Genomic DNA, 15,128 nt, shown 5'->3' with positions numbered 1-15,128 from the left:
TGTGAAGAAAGCTTAGGCAAAGCTCCAAAGAGAAGCTGAGCTGTGAGTAGTAGGAAAAAGGTCCCTGTGCTCCCCTCCCCATGGGGCCCCAGGCTGCTCTTTTATCCTGTGCTGAGGACAACCCCATCTTTCATTCTTACCCAACACATTCAGGTTCAGGAAGCCTGAAAAGCAGATTCATGAGGGGGTGGCTATATCCTTCCCAGCTTTAAAAGGCACTGCACCATAATGTGTTTTTAAAAGACCACAGCAGGTTGAAAAATGGCGAAACACAAATGACAGAGTGCTTGTGTGAAAGTGGAGATACTACTCCCAAGGGCGGGGACTGAATACTGTCTTCTGAGAAAAACAGAAAATGATGCCGTTAACTAAAAACAAGAACAGGACAATCAACTACACATATATTCTTCAAAGAAAATGACGCGCTTTTCACTAGAAGTTTTGGAGCAGTAGTTTTGTTTCAATAGATATGAGTGGAACTGACGTAATTTTCTGATATTATTACTTGTTTCTTGCATAGCAACCATCCAACCTGCCCCACTACATTCATACACTAAGTGGAATACTTTTTATTTTCCTCCTGAAAACCAAAACAGGAAAAAAGGAAACTTTTCAGAGGAGCTTTCTATTGAAAGAAAACTCTCTGCAGCCAGTGAAGAATTTTCCTGTGCTCTACACAAAACATACAGTTATTTTATATCCAATCAGCTTACGTTCACCCAGAAGTTATTATTATTATTATTATTATTATTATTTGAGATGGAGTCTTGCTCTTGTCGCCCAGGCTGAAGTGCAATGGTGCAATCTTGGCTCACTGCAACCTCTGCTTCCCAGGTTCAAGTGATTCTCCTGCCTCAGCCTCCCGAATAGCTGGGATTACAGGTGCCCGCCACCATGCCTGGCTAATTTTTGTATTTTTAGTAGAGATGGGGTTTCACCATGTTGTCCAGGCTGGTCTCCCATTCCTGACCTCAAGTGATCGCCCGCCTCAGTCTCCCAAAGTGCTGGGATTACAGGCATGAGCCACTGCACCCGGCTGCCTAAGTTATTTTATTGGAGGGAGAACATGATACTTTTTATTAAAAACTATTTTGTTTTTTAAAAATTGACTATTTCATACACATTTATCAGGTTTCTGGCTATGATAATTCTATCGCTTATAGCAGACCATTGGCTCTGCCAGGAGCACCTAGAAAATCTGGGTAAGGTACAAAATAAATGTAGGTTTAAAAGCATCAGAAAGATACCACGCCTGCTAGAACTTGAAGGGCGAGATTCTGGATAAAAGAAAGGCTCATTGAAATAAGGCATTTTTAAAACATGCTACTTTCTCCTTGGCACATTTTGTGAGTTTAGGCCTGGGACAAGAAGCTGAGAATTCGGGCAGAGGATTGACTTCCAAGATCCAGGGCAGACATCTGAGTTTTAAACAATCTCATGAAACTGAAGAGACAAAATCTAGAGTCCATATTTGCAGGGCAACCAGGAGTAAGGGTCCAAGATTCTAGAGAGAAGTGGAACAGAAGCACTGGTTTTCCCTTCAAGGCATTTACTGATTAGTATCTGATAATCTGATTAATACTGAGGCAAAAATGCAACCAGAAAACTGATGAAACAGAATGGAATCAAAGGCAGTTTTGAAGAGACAAAATTTCAGTTCAGAGCCCATCAAGAAGGAATAGCCACAGGAATCATACTAGATTCTATGTTGGGACCCATGGATCTTGATTGGGCTGAGGATATGAGCCTCTATGAAATGCTTGGCAGAGATAGGGTGTATCTCTGAAGGGCTATTACATAATGTAGAGCTTCTACGACTTTTCATGTACAATATTCAGCAGTCAATTAAAAATTATGAAGTATACCAAGAGAAAAAAGTAAACTGGAAAAACAGACCAAGAAATGACCCAGACACAGGAAAGATCAGACATTGGTTTTAGAATAACTGGGATTAATTATTCAAGAGAATAGATGACAAAATGAAGAATTTAACTGAGAATAAGAATTTATATTTAAAAAGAACCAAATTGAAATTCTGGAAATAAAAAACACTACAACTGAAATTTAGAACTGAGTAGATGAGTTTAACAGCAAATAAGACACAGGTAAAAAGAGTATTAGTGAGTTGTACAATAGGTGACTAGAAATTTTCATAGTGAATCACGGAGAAAAAAGATGGAAAATACATGAACGAGTATGAGACATGCAGAACATGGTGAATATGTCTAATATTTGAATTTGAATTTAACAAGGGAAGAGATAATGGGGTAGAAGAATATTTGCAGAGATAGTCAAGAATTTTCCAAAACTGATCAAGGACATCAAGCCATAGATACAAAAATTCACTGTGAACCCAATGCAGAATAAATATAATGAAAACCATGCCTAGGCACATTATAATAAAACTAATGAAAACCAAAAACAAAAAATCTTAAGGAAAGTCAGAGGAAATAAAAAGATATGTTACTTTTAAAGGAACAATAACAAGACAGAAAGCTAATTTCACAACAGAAACAATAAGATCCAGAAGGCAATGACATGATATCTATAAAGTGCTGAAAGAAAATAATCATAGTTAGGTGTGGAGGTGCATGCCTATAGTTCCAGCTACTTGGGAGGCTGAGGTGGGAGGATTGCTTGAGCCTGGGAGGTGGAGGTTGCAGTGAGCTGAGATTGCACCACTGCACTCTAGCCTGGGTAACAGAGCCAGACCCTGCCTCAAAAATAAAATAAAATAAAATAAAAAAGAAAATCATCATCAAGCTAGAATTTTACATTAAAAAATTGTTCAAAAGTTTAACCTAGAAACAGACATTCCAGACAAATAAAGAACTATATTTCAATGGCAGAAAGATAAATAAAAGTTTTAAAGAATGGGCAAAAGGCATAAACAAGTATTTCCTAAAAGAAATACAAATGGTAGATTAACATAAAAAAAGGAAAAGAGAGTAAAGAATCAAAATAGAACTGTTGTAAGTTCCAAAGCATATTTTCGTAATTCATTAGATCTTTTGGCTGGATAAAATAATAATAGACACTACCCCAGCCTTGAATAATGAAGCCAGAAAGATAGAGCTTTATCTTTTCATTTTACAGAACTCATTTTATGTCATCTGCTTTACAGGGAGGAAACACAGAGGCAAAGAGGTCAAGATACTTACCCAAATTTATGAAGGAAGAGGTAGTAGTGGGACTCATATTTTACTGTCCCTGTAGTCTTAGATCTTCTTAGACCCTTCAACTGTTACTGGAAAAAGGCAGTTCAACACTGGTCCCTGTCCTCTTGGGACTTACATTCTAATGGCAGGAGACAGACATCAAACAAATGATAAGGACTTTGAGGAAGAATGAAGCAGGTAAGAGGATATGAGGCATAAAATTACCTTTTCGGATAAACAGATCGGAGGCGTTCTGTCAGAGGAGGTAGTGTTTGAGCAGTTATCTAAATAAAGTGAAGGAGCCTTTCCCAGGCGGCTGCAGAAGATGGCAGAGGTGCAGGTCCTGGTGCTCGATGGTCAAGGCCATCTTCTGGGCCGCCTGGCGGCCATCGTGGCTAAGCAGGTACTGCTGGGCCGGAAGGTGGTAGTCGTACACCGCGAGGGCATCAACATTTCTGGCAATTTCTAGAGAAACAAGTTGAAGTATCTGGCTTTCCTTTGCAAGCGGATGAACACTAACCCTTCCGAGGTCCTACCACTTCCGGGCCCCCAGCCGCATCTTCCGGCCGACGGTGCCAGTCATGCTGCCCCACGAGACCAAGCGAGGCCAGGCCTCCCTCGACTGCCCCAGGGTGTTTGATGGCATCCCACCACCCTAAGACAAGAAAAAGCGGATGGTGGTTCCTGCTGCCCTCAAGGTCGTGCGTCTGAAGCCTACAAGAAAGTGTGCCCTTCTGGGGCGACTAGCTCACGAGGTTGGGTGGAAGTACCAGGCAGTGACAGCCACCCTGGAGGAGAAGAGGAAGGAGAAGGCCAAGATCCACTACCGGAGGAAGAAACAGCCCATGAGGCTATGGAAACAGGCCGAGAAGAACCTGGAGAAGAAAACTGACAAATACACAGAGGTCCTCAAGACCCATGGACTCCTGGTCTAAGCCCAATAAAGACTCTTAATTCCTCATGCTTGGCCTGGCCGGCCCTTCCTCCATCATCTCCCTGGAATGTGCGGGACCCAGGGGCAGCAGCAGTCCAGGTGCCACAGGCTGCCTGGGACATAGGAAGCTGGGAGCAAGGAAGGGGTCTTAGTTACTGCCTTCTGATGTTACTTGAAAGCACTCGGAGAATTGTGCAGGTGTAATTTATCTATGACCAATAGGAAGAGCAACCAGTTACTATTAGCACAAGGGAGCCGGAAGACTAATTGGAGGGACCCTACCTTGTGAGTGGAGCGTCTGTTTAACTTTCCACCTGGTCATATACTATACTCTGCAGCTGTTAGAATGTGCAAGCGCTTGGGGACAGCATGAACTTCCTGTTGTACAAAGGGTATTTATAGCAGCATAGACTGGGAAGATGGGCAACCAAGGGAATACAGGCATTGCCTGTGCTCCTCACCTGTATTTTGTAATCAGAATCAAATAAATTACTTTTAAAGAAAAAAAAAAGTGAAGGAGCAACTCAGGAGAAGAGCATTCTAGGCTTCAAGCAAAAAGACCAGTATGACTAGAGCAGAAAGAGTAAAGGGGAGAGTGAAGTTGGGACAAATAGCTGTATGAAGCTATGGTGAAGAGTTCAAGTTTTACTTTCAGTGTTGGGCAGTCATTGGAAGACTTTGAGCAGAGAAATAACAGGATCTGACCTAAATTTTGCAACAATGACCCTGACTGCTATGTGGAGAATAAAGGGCACTGAGGATGGATTCAGAGTTTTATATTAATCCAGGGGGTATTATATTAGCCCAGGCAAGAACTGATAGAGGCCTGGACTAGGATGATAGTGGTGAATTAATGATAAATAGTTGTATTTGGAATATATATTCTAAATAAAGCCAACAAAGTGGGAAAGTAAATTAGTACAGCCATTATGGAAAATTGTATGAAGGTTTTTCAAAAAACTAAAAAATAGAGTGACCATATAATCCGGCAATCCCATTTCTGCATCGATATGGTTAGGCATTGTGTCCCCACCTACATCTCATCTTGAATTGTAATCTCCATAATCCCCATGTGTCAAGGGAGAGACCAGGTGAAGGTAATTGAATTATGGAGGTAGTTTTCCCCATTCTGTTCTCATGATAGTGAGTGAGTTCTCACGAGATCTGATGGTTTTATAAGGGGCTCTTCCCCCTTCGCTAGGCATTTCTCCTTCCTGCTACCTTGTGAAGAAGGTGCCTTGCTTCCCCTTCACCTTCTGCCGTGAGTGGAAGTTTCCTGAAGCCTTCCCAGCCATGCTGAACTGTGAGTCAATTAAACCTCTTTCCTTTGTGAATTACCCAGTCTCGGGCAGTTGTTTATAGCAATATGAAGATGGACTAATACATAGGTGTATGTCCAAAGAATTTGAAAACAGTATGTCACAGATATATCTGCACTCCCATGTTTATTGTGGCATTATTCACAACAGCCAAAATAGGGAATCAACCTATGTTTCCATTGACAGATGAATAAAGAAAATGTAGCATATATACACAATGGAATACTATTCAGCCTTAAAAAAGAAGGAAATTCTGTCATGTGGGACAGCATGGACATTATGCTAAATGAAATAAGCCAAGCACAGAAGGACAAATACCACGTGATCTCATTTATATGTAGACTCTGAAACAATTGAACGAAGAGAAGAATGGTGGTTATCAGAGACTTAGGGGTAGGAGAAATAGGGAGATGTTGGTCAAAGGGTATAAAGTTTCAGTTAGACAGGAGAAATACGTTTTTTTTGGAATTTATTGCACAGCATGGTGACTGTGATGAAGAATAATATGTTGCTATGGGAGGATTGCTTGAACCAGGAGTTGGAGACCAGCCTGGTCAACATAGTGAGACTCCATCTCTATTAAAAAATAATGAAGAAAAGAAAAAAAAGCCGGTGCCGTGGCTCACGCCTGCAATTCCAGCACTTCTGGAGGCCAAGGTAGTTGGGTCATTTGAGGTCAGGAGTTTGAGACCAGCCTGGTCAACATGATAAAACCCAGTTTCCACTAAAAATACAAACATTAGCTGGGTATGGTGGCAGGTGTCTGTAATCCTGGCTACTCAGGAGGCTGAGGCAGGAGAATTGCTTGAACCTGGGAGGTGGAAGTTGCAGTGAGCCAAGATTGTGCCACTGCACTCCAGCCTGGGTGACAGAGTGAGACTCCATCTCAAAATAATAATAATAATGTATTACATATTTCAAACTTACTAAGAGATGGAATTTCAAATGTTCTTACCACAAAAGTACTTAAGGTGATGGATATGACTATTAGCTTGATTTACAATTCAACATGTAAACATATAGCATCACTTTGTACCCCATAAATGTGTACAATTATAATTTGTCATTTTGCAATAAACACAACAGAAAATAAAATAAAGCCCACAAGATTTACTAAAGGATTATTTTTGTGGGATGAGGAAAAGAAAGGAGCCAAAGATGATCCCAAAGTCCTTAGGAACTAAGGGAATAGAGGAAACATTTTGCATTTGCCATACACCAGGACAAATACCGCTAGAAGTAAGAATAATGGGTGTATCAGCCAAGGCACCTAACATGAGCATGAGATGGAGTGTGGCCTTTAGGCGTTATAAGGAAATGATAATGCGTGCGTCTAAGTCAGAGTTAGTCCTACCAAGGAACAGAAGCTTCGAAAAAATAATGCTCGTGTGGACCCTTTTTCAGTCATCTTAGAAACCAGCCATTCCTCTCTCAGATTGAAGGCAGTACTAGCCCTGCTTCTGGTTTAGAGAAGAGTTCAGACATGGAAGATGGGCTGGTGTCACCAAATGCTGCATCACAGGTCATGCTATGCTGGAGCTGAAAGGGATCTCAGAGGCTATTCAGTCCAATTCTTCAATTAGATGAGGAGAGGAAAAGCTTAGAGTTCTAGACACAAAATTACATATATATTTGAAGACTTATTTAACCTCCATGCATACTATATGGCCTTTTGTGCTCATAATTAGCTATTTCTGCTGGGTTCATATCTGAAGGAAGGGAAAGTAGACTCTTATGGCATATACCCTTTGTCTGTTCCTGTTAGTCATTCGTTGATTAGAAAAATGCTCGCTGAGTATCTTTCACATATCTGAAACTGTTTTCAGCTGAGAATACAGCAGTGAACTGGACAAACAGATCTTGCCATCAGGGTCTAGAGGGAAGAAACAGAAAACGGTCAAATAGGTTGGGTGTAGCTGCTCATGCCTGTAATCTCAGTGTTTTGGGAGGCCAAAGTGGGTGGATCACCTGAGGTCAGGAGTTCAAGACCAGTCTGGCCAACATGGTGAAACTCCATCTCTACTAAAAATACAAAAATTAGCTGGGTGTGGTGGTGCGTGCCGGTAATCCCAGCTGCTGGGGAAGCTAAGGTGGGAGAATCACTTGAACCTGGGAGGCGGAGGTTGCAGTGAGCCGAGATCACACCATTGCACTCCAGCTGAGGTGACAGAGTGAGACTGTCTCAAAGAAAAAAAAAAAAAATCAAATAGATTATTTAGAAATTGTGGTATTATAAAGGAAATAAAACAAGGGTTGTGTAAACTAGTGAAAAACAAGGGAGAGCTACTTTAGATAAGGTGGTCAAGGCAGAATATTCAGAAGAATAGAGTAATTAGAAGTTAACTAAAGAAAATCTGAGAAAATTTCAACAGGCCTTGTTCAGCTCCAGACCCCAAGGACAACTCAGGTTTGGACATTTGAGGTGACCCTTGAGCTACTCTTCCTGTCTGACATCCCTCAGGTTAAGATGCCCTAAGTTGCTGGGAGCTTCACCAACTTGGCATGGTCCAATTCATGGAGACCATAGCCAAGAATGGCCTGAGAACCAGTGAAACTCCACACTGGTGGTCTGGAGAGAGAGAGCATCAGGACATTCAAGTTTTGGAACTTTAGCCCTGTATGTTTCCAAACAGAATCAGCAATGCAGAACTTGGAATGCAGAAGTCTTGAGGGCCTCTTAATTAGTTCTTTGTTCCAGGAAAGAAGTCTGGAAACTCCATGCTGTTGAGAAAACTTCCAAAACAATGAACAACTTGGAGTGCTCACAGATCATCAGAGCCACTCTCCTTCTTCCAACCTGGTGATAATATGTATTTATTCACATGCCCTTTGCCCACCTCCCCCTCTTCTCCCACTCTAAGCTCCCTGGAAGAGAATCTTAGATTCATTTCTGCCTCCCGGAGCTCCTGGAACAGCACTGCCTTACAGATAGCAGGTGCTCTATGACTGTTTCTTCTACCCATGTATCTGGCAATTTGCAGAGCTTATGTATCGTGAGTCTGAGCTTTTTCAGCTGGGGCCTCCCAGAAAGGCTTGGCTCCTGGTCCTCCAGCAGAATAATTCCATCCCTCGGAGTTGAGAACCATCTGGAGTGGAGGCTCCCAGTGGGGAAGATGGAAAATCCAGCGTCGAAATCAGGCTGGGCTAAAGACAGAATGCCCTCAGAGTTCACATTCCAGTGAGGTCCTGAAGGTCTCTGCCTGAGCTGGGGTTGTGGACCAGAATGGGGGCTTCCTGAGACTCCTCTTTGTACTCAGGGCAGAGGGCTGAGCATCTCATGTGCTTTACCATCCAGAATGCCAGGAATCTATCCTAGAATTTGTATTCAGATGGAAACCCTACTTTCCACTGCTTTTCATTTTTGGCCTTGAATCAAAAGGAAAGTCATTCTAAATGAAGAATGTACTTAATGACCTTTCCCAAATGGAAGGCAAGATGCCCATAGCCCACAATGTTAGTCTAAATCAATTCCTTTCCTAGCATGAAAAACAACAATAACTTCCCAGAAAGGGGAATACCAGAGGGGAACCTGAAGGGCTCTGGGGGTACTTTAGACACTCAGTAGTTGATTGTTTCCAAAGGTAAACGGTACTTTTACCTTGTTGGCTTCTGAGCAATTTGTGGCGTTATGTGTACCAGGCTTCAACAAAACACCATTGTGAGGCTGAGCACCGAGTGCCTTGTGTGAAGGGCAGATCTGTGTTGGTGTGTGATGTGCAACCATGTATGGGCAGATGCCTGCTGTTTGGAAGGAATTGCAGGGCAATTAAAAGACTTTTTGAGAGTTGGCAATATTGTTAATTCCTTTGCCATTTTATATGAGCAGGAGGATTAATTAGTGTTGGCTTTATGGAGTTATATCTAAATGCATATGTTTTGGGTTAGATATTTCTTTTTACTAGATTAGTCAGACTTGTTCCCAACTGTGCAGGCCACCCCATGGGATTCATTTGTGCTTGCCTGAATGCTTCTTGTTTGCTGGAGTGTGTTATCCAGGACTGACACCAGCACCATTTACAGCGAGGCTGATTCTGTCCTCACAATATTACTTTTGAGGAAGAAATCAGAAGAAAAAATGGGTAGGGATTTAGAATACAAGGGCAGACTCGGTCACAGAATTTCTTTTTTGTCAATTTCTGCAAATGACTTTTTAAAACAGTCTTATTTTCCCAACTGTATTTCTTTGATATTTCTTTGTTTTCTTACTATTATAGAAGACAAAAAGAGACAGAACTCTTTGCAGTAGGGGCATCTTTTTAATGAAGCTCAGAATAGCCCTCCAGAACCATTTACCCAGACTTCTTCAGTGTTCAAACATGAGCCTGTGAGGCTCCCAGTTCCTCCTTCTCTCAATTAAGCCATAATTAGCAGAATAGTTCTTACTTTGGTGACCTTGGAAATACAAGATATTCCAGAAATAGAGGTATTCATGATTCTCTTATTGCACATGGTAATGGGGGGTGGTTTGTCTTATTCATTTCCCAGCACTGGTTCTAGCACATGGGGGTGTATAGTCAATGAATAAATATTTGGCCCAGTGCTTGGGCCATCATCTGGGGCAGGGGTTCTCCATGTAGCTTGTATGAGGTTTACCGAGATGGATTGTCAGCAGAGTCATTCTAGGCTCCAGCATCCTGAGTTAGGAGTCAGTAGAGTCAGTAGATCAGAGGGAGGGTCCAGGAATCTGTATTGTTAACAGATGCCCTGATGCGTATGGATACACTTGCCCTTTGGACCTCACACCCTGTGGGGAAAACTGCTCTGGGGAAGATAGCATTTTAGAACTTTAGAGGAAAAGTTTCTCCCACCCAGCTTAGGCTCCTTCCCATTTTGGTTCATGCCCAGGTTCTTCTCTGAGGATCCCTCTTGATGACTCCCTCTTTCTTGCGTTGTTGCTTGGGCAATGTCTCCAGGTGCCACTCCCTACCTGCCTTCTGCTTTCAGACCACTGTGGACTCTACTTTGCTCCAGATCAGATTCCTGCTGTTCCTCTGGAGCCAGCTGAGACTAGCATGACTGGATGAGACCCTCTGGTTTTGCTATAGAGTTGCACACGGTTACTGAGTGATCAGGGTGCCTGGTTTAGGTGAGCTTTCCGGGCAGCTGTGCTGTGTGTTTGACACAAGACACTGAGTGAGGTTCATTATGTGAGCTTAGGTGTGTGAGTGAGATGATATATCTAAACTTGGCACAGTGCAGGATTCAGAACATAGGCTCCCTCAGGGGATGGAAACCCCTTGAAGGCTAGAACTAGGACTGATTTCGAAGAGCCCCTGAACTAAACTAGACCTGGGATAGTTAATTTTACCTGTCATCTTGACACATAACATTGGTTCACTGGGTGCCCAGATGTTTGGTGAAACATCATCCTGGGTGTGTCTGTGAGGGTATTTCCAGAAGGGAATAGAATGTATGATAGGAGAGCTTGCTCTCCCCAGTGTGAGTGGCCCTTATATAATCCGTTGAGGGCCTAAATAGAACAAAAAGGTAGAGGAAGGGAGACTTCACCTCTGTCTGCTTAAGGTGGGACATCTGTCTTCTCTTGTCCTCATTCCAAGATTTAGATCATTGACTCTGTGGCTCTCAGGCCTTTGAACTTGGACCAGAGTTACCTCATTGGCTTTACTAGGTCTCCAGCTTAAAGATGGCCGATAGTGGGACTTCTTCACCTCTATCATTACATGAACCAATACCTTATAATAATTCTCTTTATATCCCACTGGTTGTGTTTCTCTGGAGAACCTTGACTAATATAAGGTCTCCTGAGAACTGGAGCTAGAGTTGGCATTCACCTGAACATTAGATACCAGTCTAGTATACTCACACAATAAACTAAATAGCAGATAAAATAACTAAATAGCAAAACCCCAGGGATGTATCAGGTGGGCAGTTTTTAGCAACAGCTAAACACTGAAGGGGGCATTGACAAAGTGATATAGGAGGTAACTATGCACAAGGGCCTTCCGAGCAGACCTGGTCAGTAGCACATGGCAGGAAAAGGTCTTCACATTCAGAAACTGGGAATACTTAACACCACCCCTCCTCATCCTCTCCTCACTGCTGAAGGAGCAGAGAAAACATTCTGGAGCAGGCGGATTTTGTTGTCTGCATTAAATAAGAGTTGTACTTCTACAATAGCATAAATGTGTGCAGTAGCTAACAAAGAAGAGAGGAACTGTCTGGTAAGAAGCTGTATTAGTTGAGGGCTGCTGTAACAGTACCACAAGCTGGGTGGGTCACGCAATAGGAACTTGCTGTCTTGCAGTGCTGGAGGGTGGAAATTTGAATCGAGGTGTCAACACGGTTGGTTCCTTCTGAGGGTTGTGAGAGTCTGTTCCAGCTGGGCATGGTGGCTTACGCCCGTAACCCCAGCACTTTGGGAGGCCAAGATGGGTGGATCACCTGAGATCAGGAGTTCGAGACCAGCTTGGCCAACATGGTGAAACCCTGTCTTTACTAAAATGTAAAAAAATGACGGGGTGTGGTGGGGCACGCCTGAAATCCCAGCTACTCACTTGAACCCAAGAGTCGGAGGTTGCAGTGAGCCAAGATCACGCCACTGCACTCCAGCCTGGCCAACAGAGTGAGACTCTGTCTCAAAAAAAATGTCTGTTCCATGCCCGCCCCCATGTTCGGTGGTTTGCTGGCAGTCTTTGGCTTATAGGAATGTTGCCTTTTGTCACTTAGTCTTCTCCCTGTGTGCATATCTGTGCCCAAATTTCCCCCTATTATAAGGATACCAGTCACAGTGGATTAGAGGCCCTCCCTATTCCTGTATGACCTCATCATAAATAATTACATCTGCCATGACCTTATTCCCAAATAAGGGCACATTTTGAGGAGCTGAGGGCTAGGACTTTAACATATGAGTTTGCTTGCTTGTTTGTTTATTTAGAGATGGGATCTTGCTAAGTTGACCAGACGGGTCTCGAACTCCTGGTCTCAAGAGATCCTCCCATCTCAGTCTCCCAACGTGGTGGGATTACAGGTGTGAGCCACTGCATCTGGCCAAACTTCAACATAAGAGTTTTTGAGGGACACGATTCAACCCATAACAGTGTCAACCCATAACAGCGGTCAACAGTGTCTGCCACATGAGGTAAAGCAACACGGTTAACTTTATGATGACAATCTCAGCTGTTCTACTTTCTTATTTGCATGTATTGTTTAATTCAGTCTAAAGATAACTTGTGCTCTTTAAATGTTAGATGATGATAATAATAAAATCAATTGGAAAAGGATAAGGTCTAGGCACTTCAGAGAACATAAAAAATTAAAAATATCATTACTGTCATTATCATCATCAATCCATCCATTTTTGTATCTACCTACTTCCTTGCTATAATAGCCGTAAAAAAGAAACCCACAGCCACTCGACTGGCAAATAATATTAAAGCCCTCAGATAGAAATCTAAGAAGCAATAACACTGTGTAGTTACTAAACTCCACACTCATGAGAATTGTTAAGTAACTCTAATCATTTATGAAGTTTAGTCTACTGGAGTCATAAAATTGATTTTTCAAACATTTATATTCATTATTTAAACACTTGTTCCCAGACTCCGTCATAGAGAACACATAGAAAAGTCAGTTTATTCAGTTCAGACATTTTGGGACTATGTATATATCAAAATTTATAAATATTTTAAATACCTTTTTAGAGCTATAAAGTTATTATGTAACATTCTCTTAAAGTAGCTGAATCTATTTACTCCAACTTTTTATTTCAATGGAAAGCATACTTCCAAGAAAATAAGAGCATGACACTTTCTACTTAAAATCTTTTTTGAAAAAGCTCATTGAGGCATCAAATAAAGACAATAAAGAACCTTTAAATAGAATTATTTTTAACTTTTAAACATAATTTTATGTTTAAATTGCTGCTGTTCCCTGGATCTTTCTGATGAATGCTCATCAGTGGGGCAGACAGGTGCCAATCTGTGTTGGCAGTTTGTGGGAAGGAGGCACCTGACTCGTGGACCATGTCTGACCCAGTAAGAGAAGATGCAGGCCAGGCATGGTGACTCATGCACTCAATCCCAGCACTCTGGGAGGCTAAGGTGGGCAAATTGCTTGAGTCCAGGAGTTTGAGGCCATCCTGGATGACATGGTAAAACCTTGTCTCTATAAAAAACCCAAAAATTAGCCAGGTGTGGTGGCACACACCTGTTGTCCCTGCTACTTGGGAGGCTGAGGCAGGAGGATGGCTTGAGCTTGGGAGGTGGAGGCTGCAGTGAGCTGGAGTGCCACTGCACTCCAGAGCGAGACCCTGTCTCAAAAAAAAAAAAAAAAAAAAAAAAAAAAAAAAATGTGTGGTGTGGGCTTGGAGGAGGCTGGCTTCACTGAGTCATGTGCTATGTGTATGGGAGAAGACTCGACACAGAAATGGCTGTGGCCCCCACAAGAATTTGGAAGGGGCTGAGATTCATCTGAAGCTGCTCCATCTTGTGCATGGCCTTTGCTTTCCTTTTTCTTTCCCCTTTCCTTTTCCTTTTCCTTTTCCCTTCCCCTTTCCTTTGAGATTCATCTGAAGCTGCTCTATCCTGTGTATGGCCTGCCTTTCTTTTATCCTTCTTTCTTTTCATTCTCTTTCTCTCTTCTCTTTCAAGTTTCACTCTTGTCACGCAGGCTGGAGTGCAATGCCACGATCTCGGCTCACTGCAACCTTCGCCTCCTGGGTTCAAGCAATTCTCCTGCCTTAGCCTCCCAAGTAGCTGAGATTACAGGCATGTGCTACCATGCCTGGCTAATTTTGTATTTTTAGTAGAATGCAGTTTCACCATGTTGGCCAGGCTGGTCTTGAACTCTTGACCTCAGGTGATCCAGCCACCTCAGCCTCACAAAGTGCTGGGATTACAAGCGTGAGCAGCCATGCCTGGTCCTGCATGGTCTTTCTCTTTCTCCCGTGATGTTATGCAAAAAAGGTCTCTGTCTGGTGAAGATGTCCCAGGTGACTGCCATGCCAGGGCCACCACTTCTTTGGGCCATAGAAGTATCTATGCCAAGAAAGGGTCTAGGCCTTGGAAAAGATGTTTTCCTCGTGCCCTCACGCAGCAAGGGCAGACCAGCAGGACTCTTTTCATGGGATATACCCGGGGACCTCTTCTGAACTGCAGAGCCTGGAAAATTTGTACCAAGCTTGTTCCTTCCCAGCAGCCCTGCCCTTTGGTAAACTTCAATGTCACCAGCTGCTTCATTTGCTCCTGCTTTATTTACGCCTCTCTCATCTGCTCTACCAGCTACACAAACATGGGGCACCCACTAGAGTGTTGCTATGTCTTTTTTAAGTGAAATTCACATAACATACCATTAACCATTTTTAAGTTTACAGTTCAGAGGCATTTACACATTCACAATTTATGTGAATATACGTCACCTTTACCTACTTGCAAAACATTTTCCTCACCCCAAACTTGAACTCCACACCCATTAAACAGTCCCTCCCGCTTTGCCTCCGCCTGCCCTAGCTCCTGGCAACCAGTGGTGCAGTTTCTGTCTCTAGGGTTTTACCTCTTCTGGATATTTCATATAAATGGAGTCATACAATTTGTGGCTTTTAATGTTTGGTTTCTTACAGTTACCAGGATTTTTTTCAAGGTTCATCTATGTTGTAGCATGTGTCAGGACTTCATTCATTTTCATGGAAGAATAATATTCCATTGGATGGATGTACCATTTTTTGTTTATCCATTCATTGATGAACATTTTGGTGTATTG

General features: G+C 42.6%; 1 protein-coding gene and 1 pseudogene across 1 annotated transcript in view; one reads left to right on the top strand and one right to left on the bottom strand.

Moving 5' to 3' along the window:
- The window catches only part of ATG14 (autophagy related 14), a 457,705-nt gene that overhangs the window by 403,453 nt on the left and 39,124 nt on the right, over positions 1-15,128 (bottom strand). The window lies entirely within an intron of this gene.
- LOC126959347 (60S ribosomal protein L13a-like) lies at positions 3,463-5,019 on the top strand (annotated as a pseudogene).

This window comes from Macaca thibetana, chromosome 7 (genome assembly GCF_024542745.1).
Source record: "Macaca thibetana thibetana isolate TM-01 chromosome 7, ASM2454274v1, whole genome shotgun sequence".
Taxonomy (NCBI): domain Eukaryota; kingdom Metazoa; phylum Chordata; class Mammalia; order Primates; family Cercopithecidae; genus Macaca; species Macaca thibetana.
Note: the sequence above shows the minus strand (reverse complement) of the source record. Positions and strands in the feature narration are given on the sequence as shown.